This window comes from Sus scrofa, chromosome 8 (genome assembly GCF_000003025.6).
Source record: "Sus scrofa isolate TJ Tabasco breed Duroc chromosome 8, Sscrofa11.1, whole genome shotgun sequence".
Classification (NCBI taxonomy): domain Eukaryota; kingdom Metazoa; phylum Chordata; class Mammalia; order Artiodactyla; family Suidae; genus Sus; species Sus scrofa.
This window is the reverse complement of record NC_010450.4, coordinates 29985829-29999946: the sequence shown is the minus strand read 5'-3', so window position 1 is coordinate 29999946 and position 14118 is coordinate 29985829. Positions and strand designations below refer to the sequence as shown.

The 14118-nt window shown below is 44.1% G+C and overlaps 1 long non-coding RNA gene across 1 annotated transcript in view; it reads left to right on the top strand.

Annotated features, from left to right (window-relative positions):
• Positions 1 to 14118, top strand: part of LOC100510918 (uncharacterized) — a 187783-nt gene that overhangs the window by 25483 nt on the left and 148182 nt on the right. The window contains 1 exon segment of the long non-coding RNA NR_045041.1: positions 3627 to 3744. This is a non-coding gene — a long non-coding RNA (uncharacterized LOC100510918).

The window sequence follows — 14118 nt, the reverse complement described above, 5'->3', positions numbered from 1 at the left end:
ATGCCCTCTGTTATTTTATCATGTGTTTTAGTTAATTTTAAAAGAGCTCAGACCTATTAAGTAGATTTTCATAACCTATGAATGAGGCCTTTCCCAGGCATTTTGATTCGCTCTAGAGAATGACTTATCTGACCATCCAACATTTCTGGTATCCAGAAGTACTGTAGGTGAGCATATACAAATATGCAACATTTCTGGAGACCTCAGGCGCTGGACAAGATGGGTTCTGATCGCCAGAACCACACTCGTTCCAACTCTGTTTCTGTTTGTTCATGCATTCATTATCCGTTCTTTTCATTCCCTCATTTTTCAAATACTTTGAGCACGTTCTGTACCACCAAGTGCTGGAAATGACCAAATACTGAGGGCTGGGACACGATCCCGGCTCTTGAGTTCCTGGGGTGGACGAGGGTTGACGCCCGCGGGGACACATCGTTACGGGACAGGGAGATGAGTGTGAAGTTCCAAGGCGATCGGGAGGCCGTAGGAACGTGGAAGAAAGATCCACTAACTTTGCCGGGGAGGAGGAAAGGAGTCAGAGGAAAAGCGTTGCATTAGGTTCTCAAAGACCGGGAGGAACGGAGGATGGGAGGAGCTACTACTGCGGTGCCGCGGCCACGCCCTCAACGCAGTGCCCCACAGGCTTCTGCTGTGGTGGCTGTGTCTATTTCCCGTGTTTCTCACATGGATTTCAAACTTCATGAGCTTACTTAACACCTCTTCTATTTCGGCCTGTTATTTTTGTTGTTGTTGTTTTTAATACGCAATGAATGGGTACTAGCCCTCCTCCTTCTCTTGTCCCATGCAACTCACTGGCCTTTATTTTTTTCCGGCACGTTTCACCTTCTATATATGCATATATGAGTGTGTGTGTGTGTGTATTTTTTTACCTATTATATTTATTATCTGTTTCCTCCTCCTAGGAAGTAAGCTGAGGAAGGGGAGGGTTGGTCTGTTTTGTTCACGGAGGTGTCCTGCCCCTGGAAAAGTGCCTGGTACATACACAGTTGGTCCCTGAAAAATAATGGGAGTGATCCGAAGGAGCCAATTTCTGTATCCAGGATGTAATTAGTATCGGCTCATATGTGAAGGAAAATGCATAGGAAAAAATTGAAACTTACAAGGGACTATTGGTAAGAGCAACTTTTTTCTCCCCCCCTTCAGCAGTATGTACTGACCGCTTGCTCTGTGTCAGCCCTACTGTGAGCACTGGGATTTCAGAGCACAGAACAGATCTAATTTCTTTCTTTATGGAGCTCACCTGGCAGAAGGAAGCAGATGTTAACGAGCTATGTAATTGTATATTTGGGGTAAAAATTAAAGGTGCTGTGAAAGCCTGAAACAGTAGCACATGACTTGGCCTGGCAGATCAGGGAAGTTATTTTTAAGCTGAGTTTACTCAGTGAAAGAGAGGAGTGGGAGAGAGAGAGCATTTGAGCAGAAGAAAGAGAGAAAACTCCTAGAGTGGGAAAGAGAGTACCTGAGTCTTCCAGGTGTGGCCAGAGGAGCCTGCGGGAGGGAGGAGGGGCTTAGCAGAATAGAAGAGGTAGAAGAGCAGGCTAGGTAGCTCCAGGTGGGTGCCTGTGTTGGGGGTTGGCTTTTTAGCCCAAGAGCAAAGGGAGACTGTGAGCAGGTTATAAGCTGGGGATGCTGAGATAAAAAGATAGCTCAGGTTAAACTGCAGACAGGGGATTGGGGGGAGGGCAGAGAGGCTCTGGAGAGCCAGTGGGGAGGGTGCTGCCCTGGTCAAAGCACGATGTGGTGGTTGGAGTGGAAATGAAGAGACATGAGTAGATCAGAGAAGTATTTATGAGGTAAAATTGAAGTCAATGGCTCTCTCATGGTTTCAGATAAATAGATTACAGCTTGTATGTGTAAGGTTTTTGAATGTTTCTCTGAACCAGTATGTAAATAAAGAGGCATCTTGAGTGGTTTGTCAACGTTCTCTGTGATATGTATACAAATATTAGTAAGAAATGGGCCCCATCTACCATGACCCAGCAGCCCCTACGGAGCTGGGGGCGGGGAGAGCTTCTGGGGCAGGAAACAAGGGAAGGGGGCGGTTGGTATTGATGAGGATAAGATAATAAAAGGGGGGTGTGTGTGCACGCATGGAACCCTGTCCCCACCCCTTTCAATCCTTCCTTCTAGCCCCACGTCTTTCTTTCCATATGCTCCTCTCAGCCTACAGAGTTACAGTCAGTGGTTCTTAATTGGTTTTTGGACCTTACCCTGAGAATAAAGCACATCCAACACACATAAAAAATTTCATGTATTAAGGGCTCTAGGACCCCAGATTTAAGAATCTCTGACCTGTAGGGTGTGTAAAAAGACAATGCATAGACAAAATAAAATATATTTAGCCAATAAATATATCAAAGATGATCAAGCTCTCTAACAATCTGTTGAGCCAAACAAAGATGAAATAACATCTTTCATCTATCAGACTGGCAAAGATTTACACCTTGTAATATCCAGCTTGACTATAGTGGCGGGGGATGAGCGCTCTTGTACACTGGTTGAGCATACAATGGAACAACTTTTTAGATCCTTTAACCTCGTAATTCCAATCCTAAGAAAATATCCTTTAAGAAAACAAACATAGGCGTGCAGTAGTCAAAGATGGTCATTGCAGCAATGACAGAAAATTAGGAACCGCTGAAATGACTACCAACAGGGAAATGGTTAAATACCTTTGAAACATACCCTTACCATTCACTGGAGTCCTGTGCCATCCAAAAGAATGAAATTGATCTGTACCGATACTATGTTAAGTGAATAAGTCAAGTTGTAGACAATGTATGTAGCAATGCATTCTACATTAGAGAACTCACAAAAAGATCTGTGTTCTATACAAATGCTGTTGTGTACATTTAGCAAATATACCCATGGATTTACATGAAACTCATCATAGTGATTAACCCTGGGGAGTAGGGCTTGGTTGAAGGGTTAGGGAGAAGGGAAAGCTTGAAATTTTCCTCTTTTGTGTACTTCTCTATTGTTTGAATTTGTTTTAACAAGGTTGTGCTACATTATCTTTGTCTTAAGAAATAAAGGTAACATAGGCATTCCTCACCTTGAGGTTCTTTACGACTATACAGCTTGCCTTTAAAATTTGAGATGGGAGAAGAGGCGAGCCGTAGATGTGCCTCAGTCTCCTCTCATTATGGTATTACAGTGATGTCCCACGGTGTTGGGGATCAACCCTTCACTTAGGGTTGCAGGTTCTCCTTGATTTGGTCGCTTGTTGTCTCCACAGCATCTTCAGCAATCCTCCAACTCATAGACTCTGCCCTCATTGGAACTCATCAAGGTGTGGAGTTCCTGGGATTCTCCAGTTTCTTTTTTCTTTTTAGGGCTGCACCTGAGACATATGGAAGTTCTCAGGCTAGGGATCGAATGCAAGCTGCAGCTGCCAGCCTATGCCACAGCCACAGAAATGCAGGATCCAAGCCACGTCTGTGACCTACACTGCTGCTTGTGGCAACGCCAGATCCTTAACCCACTGAGTGAGGTCAGGGATTGAACCTGAACCCTAATGGATACTAGTTGAGTTCTTAACCCACTGAGCGACAATGGGAACTCTGGGATTCTCCATAGTTTCTGATACATGTTTGCTTTTACAGGCTGCTCAGTTACCTGTAGCAACATCCTCGGCTGCCTAATGCTCGTCCTGTACAAGACTCGGTTTAAGCATCAGCTTCTCCAGAAGATCTGGTCCACAAGCCATCTCCACCCCAGCAGGTAGGGTACTGCTAAGTGGGTCATGCCCCATATTATACTACTCGTTGTGCCCTACTGCCACTTTATTTTGGTACCTGTTTTTTTTTTTTTTTTTTTTTTAAGGTGAGAATGCCCTGGGACAGAAGCTGTGCTTTGTGTTACTGTGTCCCCATTGTATAGCCCAGTGCCCAGCCACAGGAGGCCATGGCTAAATGGCTGTTGGGTGGTAAAATGCCCACATCCCCTTTCTGGGATTTTCAAAGAAGTATGAGACACAGAATTTTACAAATTGCCTTTTTTACATAGAGCCCAAATTGAAATTTAGACTCACAAAACCACAGCACCTTCTAACTGTAAAGGACTTAATAATTATCTAGAAGAGATGTTTTCAATTAAGAGTCAGTAGGGTAGTGCAAGGATTCACACTCCAAGAAAAATGAGAAAAATAGGAGCAATGGAATAGATTTTTTAAAAAAATCAGATTTGGAGTTCCCATTGTGGTGCAGCAGAAATGAATCCGACTAGGAACCATGAGGTTGTGGGTTCGATCCCTGGCCTCACTCAGTGGGTTAAGGATACGGTGTTGCCGTGAGCTGTGATGTAGGTCGCAGACGCGGCTCGGATCTGGTGTTGATGTGGCTCTGGCTTAGGCCAGCAGCAACAGCTCCAATTAGGCTCCTAGCCTGGGAACCTCCATATGCCTCGGGTGCGGCCCTAAAAGGACAAAAAACAAAAGACAAAAAAAAAAAAAGAAAAAAAAGAAAAAAAATCAGATTAAATGCATTTAAAATGCTGCTTTCTTATTCTGAGATTATGTCTCCTCATTTTAAGGCTATTTATGAATTATGTGCTAGTATTTTTTTTAATTGTAATTGTTCTATTAAATTAAAAATTGTGGAAACTCCAACTCTTGTGCTTTTTCCCTCTGAACCAAGACCCTGAGAGACTGTGGCTTTGCCCATGGCCAAACCAAGAAACAAATGTCTCAGTTCAGTATCTTTCTGCTATTGTGTGTAATGTAATTGTGTACATTTAAACATTTCATAGATATGTTTGGTGTGACTGGTTTTCTGTTCAGCATTTTAAATTCAGAAATGAAACAATCAGTTAATATATTTGTATTACAATCAGAAATAGGCTTGCTCTCTGAGAAGTATCTCTAACCATAGGACATTGCATCTGTTAGTATTTGGTGAGGTTTTAAGAAACATCAGAGTCTTGAAATTATATATATATGTGATATTAATATTGATTTTCATATGGAAATAAAGACTTTAATTTCAACTTTTGGATGCTTCTTACGTTTGAAGATATTGTAAGCACCTTAAAAACAGAATTTGAGGAATTCCCGTTGTGGCTCAGTGGTTAACGAATCCGACTAGGAACCATGAGGTTTCAGGTTCGATCCCTGGCCTTGCTCAGTGGGTTAAGGATCCAGCATTGCTGTGAGCTGTGGTGGAGGTCGAAGATGCGGCTCGGATCCTGCGTTGCTGTGGCTGTGGGGTGTAGGCTGGTGGCTACAGCTCCAATTCAACCCCTAGCCTTCGAACTTCCATATGCCACGGGTGCAGGCTTAAAAAGACCAAAAAAAAAAAAAAAAAAAAAAAAAAACCCAAAACATTTATGTTAATAAAGATTAGAAAAAACATAAATGCCCAATAATAAAGAACTGGTGAAATATACTTTGATATAGTCATTTTATGGGAAGTGATTTGATTATTAAATACGGCTGTTTTATATTCTTCTATGTACTGTATTTTCTAATTTTTATCAAACATTTTGTACTTATATAACTGAAAAGCTTTAATATCACCCCAGCTCAATGCTTCATCCAAAATTATGTTCCTTACTTGTTTTTCTTTTTTTTTTAATTGAAGAAGAGTTGACTTACAATGTTGTGATAATTTTTACTGTGCAACAAAGTGATTCAATTATACATATACACATATCCATTCGTTTTCAGATTCTTCTTCCATATGAATTTTCACAGCCTATTGAGTAGGGTGCCTGGTACTATACAGCAGGTCCCTGTTGACTATTTATTCCATATACCTTACCTGTTTTTATTAAGCTTCCTTTCCATTTTGACATTATAACTTAATAGCAAAAGTTCAGTATATGCAGACTCTAAGTTTTAATTTTTCAATTACAGCTTTTACATCTTCCATTATAATGTAGTTTAGCTTAACTTCAACATGTGGCACTGACCTGCTATAGCCCAGCACACAATCCAATGGAAAGCTGTTATTTTCATTTTGAACACTGTGCTCTGCTAGTTCATATTTGAGGCCCCTACATTCCTTTTTGGAGGGGGAGAAGTTCCTGGGCCAGGGATGGAACTGATGCCACGGCAGCTACCCAAGCCCCGGCAGTGACAACGCTGGATCCTTAACCCACTGTGCCACAAGAGAACTCCTGAGGCCTGTGCATTCCAATTAAGCATCAGTAAGGACCAGCACAACCATAAACTCAAAGATCTAGAGACTATTTGAAGACGCAATCCATTGAGATATTCCCTTTTTCCCTCTAGACCTGGCTGCATCTTAGCTCAGAGTAGAATATCGGCCATGGTTTTTTGCCAGGGTTGCAGCCTGTTGGCCTAAAAACCAGAACAAATAGTAGCTTTAGTATTTGCAGCTCAAAAGTTGTCTCTTTGAAAGAGGAGGATGAGAGTTGCCTGCTTACATCATAGTTATGTATGGCCCTTTGCGGGCGCCTGTGTACACATGAGTGTGTGTGCCTGCGTGTGTGTCTGAGAGAGGAGAGGGAGGGGGGAAGGGGAAGGAGGAAGGAGAGAGGGAAGTGGATGGGGAGAGGGAGAGAGAGACAAAGTGAGTGGGATTGTGCCAAGCCATCTCTTTGGCACTAGGTTCATTTGCCCTTTATTCCTCTTATAGCCTCCAGCAGTCACTGCTAGTAGTTCTGCTTTTCAGTCGTTCATTAATTAGTTGTTCAGTGTCTAACTCTCCTCCTAGAAGGTAAGAGCCTTGAGGACAGGAACCATGTCTCTGCCCACCTCCTCTCTATTTCCCCAGTCCCTAGCACAGAGGTTTGTTTTTTGTTGTTGTTGTAGGTGGGTTTTTTTTTGGCATATGAAGTGAAAATTTAATAAATAGTTGAATAAAGGCAACTAAACCCTTATTTATTTTTTAACTTCAACTTTGTCTGACAGCTTCTATGGCTGCTGTCACCCGCCACCTCCCTTCTCCCAGCTGCGTCTTCAAGCCATTTTTAGAACAGGAAAGGATCATTTCATCAGACTGAAGTGGGTGCTTGGTGGCTACTTCTGCAGCGGGAGGACTGAATCACCCTCCATCCACAGGGAGCTTCAGAGCTTCTAAAGGTGGATTGAAGGCTTCAGCCCTGCTTTACGGGCGGCGGTCAGGATGGGTGTTTGCCGATGCTCTACATCTTTCTGTGACAAAAGCCACGCATCTGCTTCACAGTCGGCAGTAACACAGGGCTGACACCCTTTTAGGATGGCTGACTTGGGTGACAGTGTGACTATGGGAACGCCAGCCCTCTCACGAACAAAGTCTACATCCATCTTCGTGTAACCTACTTTGCTTTGCCTCAAGAAAGCTCGGCACAGGCGGGCAGTTTTGTCTGCGGTGCTCACCGCTCTGTCTCCATCCCTAAGGGCAGTACTTAAATGCTTACTCTGCGGGCACTCAGTAACTGTTTCTTGAATGAGTGATGAACTATCCTCATGACAGGTGAACATCATCTTGCGTCTGATGTGCTGTTTGGGCTGTATTTCGCCCACTGAGGAACTCCCAACGTGTACTGTTTATGCAGACAGCCACCTTTTTGCTCATCCTCCTCCCACCTCCGCCCCTGCAAATTTCAGTTCCAATACTCCGCTGCACGATCCTTCTCACGTGGATGCCATTTCTCCATTTTCCTTTACAGAACAGACAAACCACGAATGTTGGCAAACATACACTCCTGAGTATGTTGTTACAAAATTTCCAAATCTTCTGATCAAGCCACAGGCTTTACAAATATAACAAAGTCACTTTTTTTTTTCTTTTGTAAAATGCTATACTTTGCAATGTGTTTTCCATAAAAGTACCAATTTTTGCCGTGTGATTCAGAAATCAGAGAAGAAATGGTGATAATATATGCTAAAATGAAAATTAGTCTGCCTCCTTTGATAAGCAAGAACTTTGTCTCTTCCCAGTTTGCCTCGTCTCTCAGGAAGCGCAGAGCTGTGCCCACTTGTGCTACCTGTTCTCACCCTCAGTTTTGTGAACCTGGCAATGTCATCTGTTTCCTTTCATTACTTTGTTCTTTTAAACTTTTACAATAACGTATGGCATTATGCTCTGTTGAAAGTGGCCTCGATTCTTTTTGGTAGATGGAAAGTTATAATTGATGAGAAGAAAATTTTTCCCTAACTAGTCACAGGTGCTTTTCTTTTTTCTTTTTGTCTTTTTAGGACCACACCCACTGCATATGGAAGTTCCCAGGCTAGGGGTCGAATTGGAGCCACAGCTGGCCTGCACCACAGCTACAGCAACACTGGATTGGAGCCACTTCTTCGACCTACATCACAGCTCATGTCAACGCTGGATCTTTAACCCACTGATCGAGGCCAGGGATTGAACCTGCGTCCTCATGGATACTAGTCAGGTTCCTTATGGCTGAGCCACAATGGGAACTCCCACAGGTTCTTTTCAAAGCCTGCCTTCCACGATGCTATCATGCCTCCCTCTAACTCACTGGTTGTCAGCCCTCCTCCTGAGCCGAACTGCTGCAGTATCACAGTGCTGGGCAACAAGCATGTTGCGCCAGAACATCAGGTGCAGCAGAAAGAGTCCTGGGTTTGGAGACAGCAGACCTGGGTTCTTGTTACAGCTCCACGTACGAGGGCAGTGATCTTGGACAAGTCCCTTAAGCTCAGTTTCCCTTCTGCACACTGGGTATAAAATCACATGCTATACCAACCACCTTGGGTTCTCATGATGTAAATGAGGCGTCTCCACGTGTTTTATAAACACTGCAGTGATCCTTCTGTGTCCGCACCAGACTGCAGATTCCTTAAGATCAAGGACTACATCTTGTTCATGTTTGTGTCCCCAAGGCTTGGCGTGTTGACCGGAACTGAAGAGCAGAGACACTAATTTACTCACTGTTTTCTTTCAGAAAAGTTCTGCTGGTGTCTGTTTGTTTACAAACCTCCACTCGTCAGCAGATCTTAACTGAGGACCTTCTGTGTGCTTTCTACTATCCCAGAATATTTAATTGTGGAAGAAGTACAGAGGACAAACACGGAGAAATGAAAACCCATGCGCGTGCACACACACACACACACACACACACAGAGACACACACCATGAGAGCTGTAAATGTCAGAGGTCACAAAATGGTGGCTTTAGGGCTAAATCAGCCTTTGGACATGCTTTCTTTGGCTCAAACACAAATTTTAAAAATGTAAACCAATAATTTAAAGCCCAGAGATATGAATTTTACTTTGACATTGTGAACAGCTGGTCACACCAGGCCAGGTCCCTCCACAGCTGGCAATGCAGCTACAGCTGTTTCAGGCATGTCCTCAACAGGCCACCCCAGAGGCAGCCTGTCCCTCCCTGCTATCCCCTGAACACCAGGGCAGATAGGAGCTGTCATTTGTGATCACATTTATTAAGCTTGCCCTTAGGCAGTAGCACTTACTGCAGGCCAGGTTCTAGTCTAAGCTCTTTGGCCACCTCTCCATCTAGATATCTACCTGTGAATTACAGGGAGGGAAACTAAGGCACAGTCAGCGGGGGTGGGGGTGGGGGTGGATCCAGGATTCAACCCCAGCCCTCTGGCACCCAGGTTCTTGCTCTTAATCACTCAGCAATGTCGTATCTCAGTGGGAACAGAAGGATATCACAAATCATACCTGGAGTTCCCGTCATGGCCCAGTGGTTAACGAATCTGACTAGGAACCCTGAGGTTGTGGGTTTGATCCCTGTCCTCACTCAGTGGGTTAAGGATCCGGCATTGCCATGAGCTGTGGTGTCGGTCGCAGATGCGGCTTGGATCTGGCATTGCTGTGGCTGTGGCAGGTGGCTACAGCTCCGATTGGACCCCTAGCCTGGGAACCTCCATATGCCATGGGTTCGGCCCTAGAAAAGGCAAAAAACCAAAAAAAAACCTAACTTCCGTGCAAGGTTGTGTTGGGGCCTCTTGTCCAGAACATTATCTTCTGTCTAATTAGAGAAAGATTCACAAAGGAAGTGATCTTGTAGCGTTTTAAAGGTAAAAAGAGTCATTAGTCCAGGCAGGCTCAATGCACCGTGTAGAGCCCCCACTGGAGAGCTGAGCACAGGCTTGGCTGAGCTGCGTGAGGCCACAGACCGAAAACATGAAGGGACTGAGGTGTGGCTGCCCAGACCTGGAGCTTGCATCTGATACCCCAGGAGGCTGGACTGCCCTGGGCAGGATAGGGAGGCAAGCGATAAGGTCGAAGTCCAACATGATGCGTGGTGTGACATTCTGGTGTGACATTCTGGCAGGAGTGCTGCTGAACTTCATTCATTGCTTTCACAATAGAAGCCCATCGATTTTGTAACACAGGTGTCCCTATAGTACTGGCCTGACTGTTTACTTCTGCTTCAGTCCCTGAGCATGTGAGCAAATACTTCAGGCTCTACAACGAGCAGAAACTTGAGACAGAGCTTATCTTGTAATGCAGGGTTTTGCATCATATCCAGGGTGTGGTGTTCCTTTAGGAGGCAAGTTCAATAATTACGTGTTTACAGATTGAGCAAACAGTACGTGAGCCCTGAGAGGTCTCAGGATTTATACTTGTAAGAGCCCAGTCAACGATTGTTTTTCAGCTGATCAGCATGCTTAAGGATGAAGCAAATGGTCATGATATATTCAACATGTGTGTCTGTGTGCGCACACCTGTGTTGTGTATTTACACTGAGTAGTTATGTGGCACCTTGTATTTAACCATACTTATTTACAAAATAGCCTAGGGGAGCTTGGAGATGTTAAGTGAATCAATTAAAGCTAATTCAGGCAAGCCCTGGTCATTGACCCACCCAGAGTGTCCTTTCTTGTCACATGTGACCTAGTAAAAAAAGCAGTTTGTGTTTTGGCTGTAACTTAACGATATAATGTAGTGACAAAAATGAATGTTAAAGGAATTAGGGTCACCTAAACTGCCTTCTTTAGAAAATAAGAACGCCTATGAAACAGTTACACTCTTTCTTCTCTTTCTCTCTCTCTTTTTTTTTTTTTTTTTTTGTCTTTTTACCTTTTTTGGGGCCGTTCCTGCAGCATATGGAGGCTCCCAGGCTAGGGGTCTAATCGGAGCTGCAGCCACCGGCCTACGCCAGAGACACAGCAATGCGGGATCCGAGCCACATCTGTGACCTACACCACAGCTCACGGCAACGCTGGATCCTGAACCCACTGAGCAAGGCCAGGGATCGAACCCACAACCTCATGGCTCCTAGTCGGATTCGTTAACCACTGCATCACAACAGGAACTCCACACTCTTTCTTCTCTTGCTCTGTTATTATTTCTCTCTCTAGGAGAGAGTTTGGGACCATGTTTATTACTCTGTCCTTAGCAGGGCTTGTCAACTACTGTCAGACAGCAAGTGTTTATAAGCATCGGTAATAATGAAACGCAGCCCGAACTCCTAATCTCATGCTAATCTCTGTTTCCCTGCTTTGCTGCTCTTAGATAATTTCTTTCATTTCTATTTTTGCATTTTCAAGGACCATGCAAGGCAGACTAGTTATGTGATTCAGGACTTTTAAATACATTCGAAATATGGCAGTCACTTGTTGTTCTTGATAACAAACCTAAAAGCAAGCTTTCAAGCTCTGACTTGTCCTCTCCCTCCTCATTCCAGCTACCACAGACTGAAAGAGAAGGGCTTTGCCATTATCTGCTGAATTGGGCTGCATGTCACTGCTGTCTGTAGAAGTGGTTTTAGGATGCAGGTGCTGGTTTGGGGGCTGCCTTCGCTGTGATTTTACATGTCTTGTTTTCACTGCTACACTAGCTTCAAAGACCAGGGAATATCTTGGCTTCTTCTGGGGGGTGGTGAGGTAGGAAGGGGCACACCTTGGATTGTTAAGTCCCTTTGAGGTAGATGCCACCTGAGTCTGGCCCTCCTTTGCGTCGGTCGTTCGGGTGTTCTGGACTTGAGTTTCTGCTCCTTTTGGAATGGTCATCAAATGTCCACCTACAGACTTTTGGTGCACTTAGAGCTATGCTAGGAGAAGCAGGAAATAACTTCCCAAAGGATGTGGTTCCTGCCTCCTCGAGAACTAGAAAAGGGAAGGTCGTGGTTGGACCAGTAACCCATCCTAGGTGAGTGTCAGTTTCCTTACTTGTTAAGTGTGTGTGTCAGACAAGATTGCCTCTGATCCCTTTCTCCTCAAATATTCTATGAGCCAAAGAAGGCTGAGAACATCTAAACTGAGAATTCCGTAATCTTAAGAATTTTCTGGAAAAAACATGATGGTGGCATGAGCCAACAAGACTGAGAGAATTTGCAGTCACATGGAATTAAGGATAAACCCAGTTCTGCCAGGTCCTTGCTCCGGAAACATTAGTAAGTCACTGCTCTTTGAACCTCAAGTTTTTCCTCTTTAAATGGAAATACTGCTATCTACCTAGCAGAATTATTGCATGGATTTCATACATATGCATAGTATATTTTTGGTGCTACATGCATAGTTGACACATAGGAGTCACTCTATAAATGGGAAATGTTACTCTGATGACAATAATCTGTATGGTTTGGGGAATAGCTAAGAGTTTGGAAGAGATTAGATCTAAGGACAATGACACATGAAGAAGTCTTTGACGTTGAAGTAGGATAGAGAAGCTACCGAAAGAAATGATGCCAAGGATGTGGTGAGAAGTTGAGATGAGGGGTGCTGAAAGGCAAGATCGTTTATTCACTTATTTCTAGCACTTGCTGCAGATGTAGATATTTTTGATGATATTTTGATCACATCTCCTCATGATCAGTGCGGCCTTTTGCCTGTCCAGCATGTCATCTTCCCGACGCAGAGTCATTCTTTGCATTCAAAGATGGTGGCACACTGAGCATGTATGGATCATCCTGCTAACTGTGATGGAAATATAGGTGTGTCTGAAAAGACCAACTCAGGATCAAACCCAAATAGGCTCCAAAACCCACATACAGAGATTGGTTTTATTTTGTAGCTCCTATCAGTGCATGTAGTGCCTGTCACTGTTACTGTTTCTGCCAACATCTGGATTCTTGGCAATTTCACCTTATTTTAGATCTTCTCCACCTGGGCTTCTCTAGTGTCAGGAGATTTGTGGCTTCCTGGAAATTCTTTGCAGAATGGCATGTATATAAGCGTAGGTGCATTTGGGGGGCACGGGGGAAGGGGACCCTGGCCAGAGCAAAGGGATCAGACTCGAAAAAGCCAAAAGCTGGTGTCTTGGACTAGGAAAGAGTTAAAATGACTTCACAAGATGAAAAAATGGTCTAACGCAAATACAGAGAGGTCCCCGAATACCTGGGTGCCTCCACAGCTTTTCTATGTCCCCACCTTCTCCTTTCCTCCAACAAACAATGCAGTGGGCGAGTCCCTTTGGCAAGGTTTTCACAGTTTCCAAGCAGCTCTTTCGGCCATGATTGTGAGTCAGGTTGAATGATCTGGAGGATTTCTGGTGAGTGGATGTGGAGACTCTGCGCTTTCTTCATTGTCCCTAGAAAAAGCGCGAACAATTAAAAACTTTAACAAACCAATTCTTTAGGAAGCCGAAAGAGGCAGAGAATAAAGTTTCCAGGGAAAGAAATGAAAACTGATTCTGACAAGAGCAACCTAAAAGTTGACAGTAAAAGTGGCAGGGGAAGACTTTTCAAGGAAAAGAAGGGAGAGGGTGTGTTATCCAGATTTCATTTGCAAAGAGAATCAGCCCTTTGTGCCCAACTTTGCCTCCAGGCCAGCAGGGGCCACAGGCCCCGCCCTTCGGAGGGGTGGGGATCCTTTCAGTCTTCCTCCTTTTTCTCTTCCCCCTCCTCCTTCTCTTTCTTTCACTCTCTCTTTCTGTATTGCTGTCTGTCTGTCTGTCTGTCTGTCTCTGTCTCATCTTTTAAAGGTGAAACGTTTATGGTATCACCGGTGTTCGGATTTGGAACATTTTAAGGAGATGCTCACCGCCACGAATCTAGATGAAGAAAGGAAGTGAATTTTAGTTGAACCTGTTTTGAAAATACAGCACTTCTCTTTTAAGAAACCAAGAGGAAATAAATAACTAGATAGAATTTGTTGAACCTCTGGGAGTCCAGAGCTGCTCTTCAGCTCTCCGAGAGAGCCAACAGTCCAAAGTTCGTCATTCACCAGAGTATTACATAGATGCAATGATTCGATTAGATGCCGGACATAGAAGTTGCT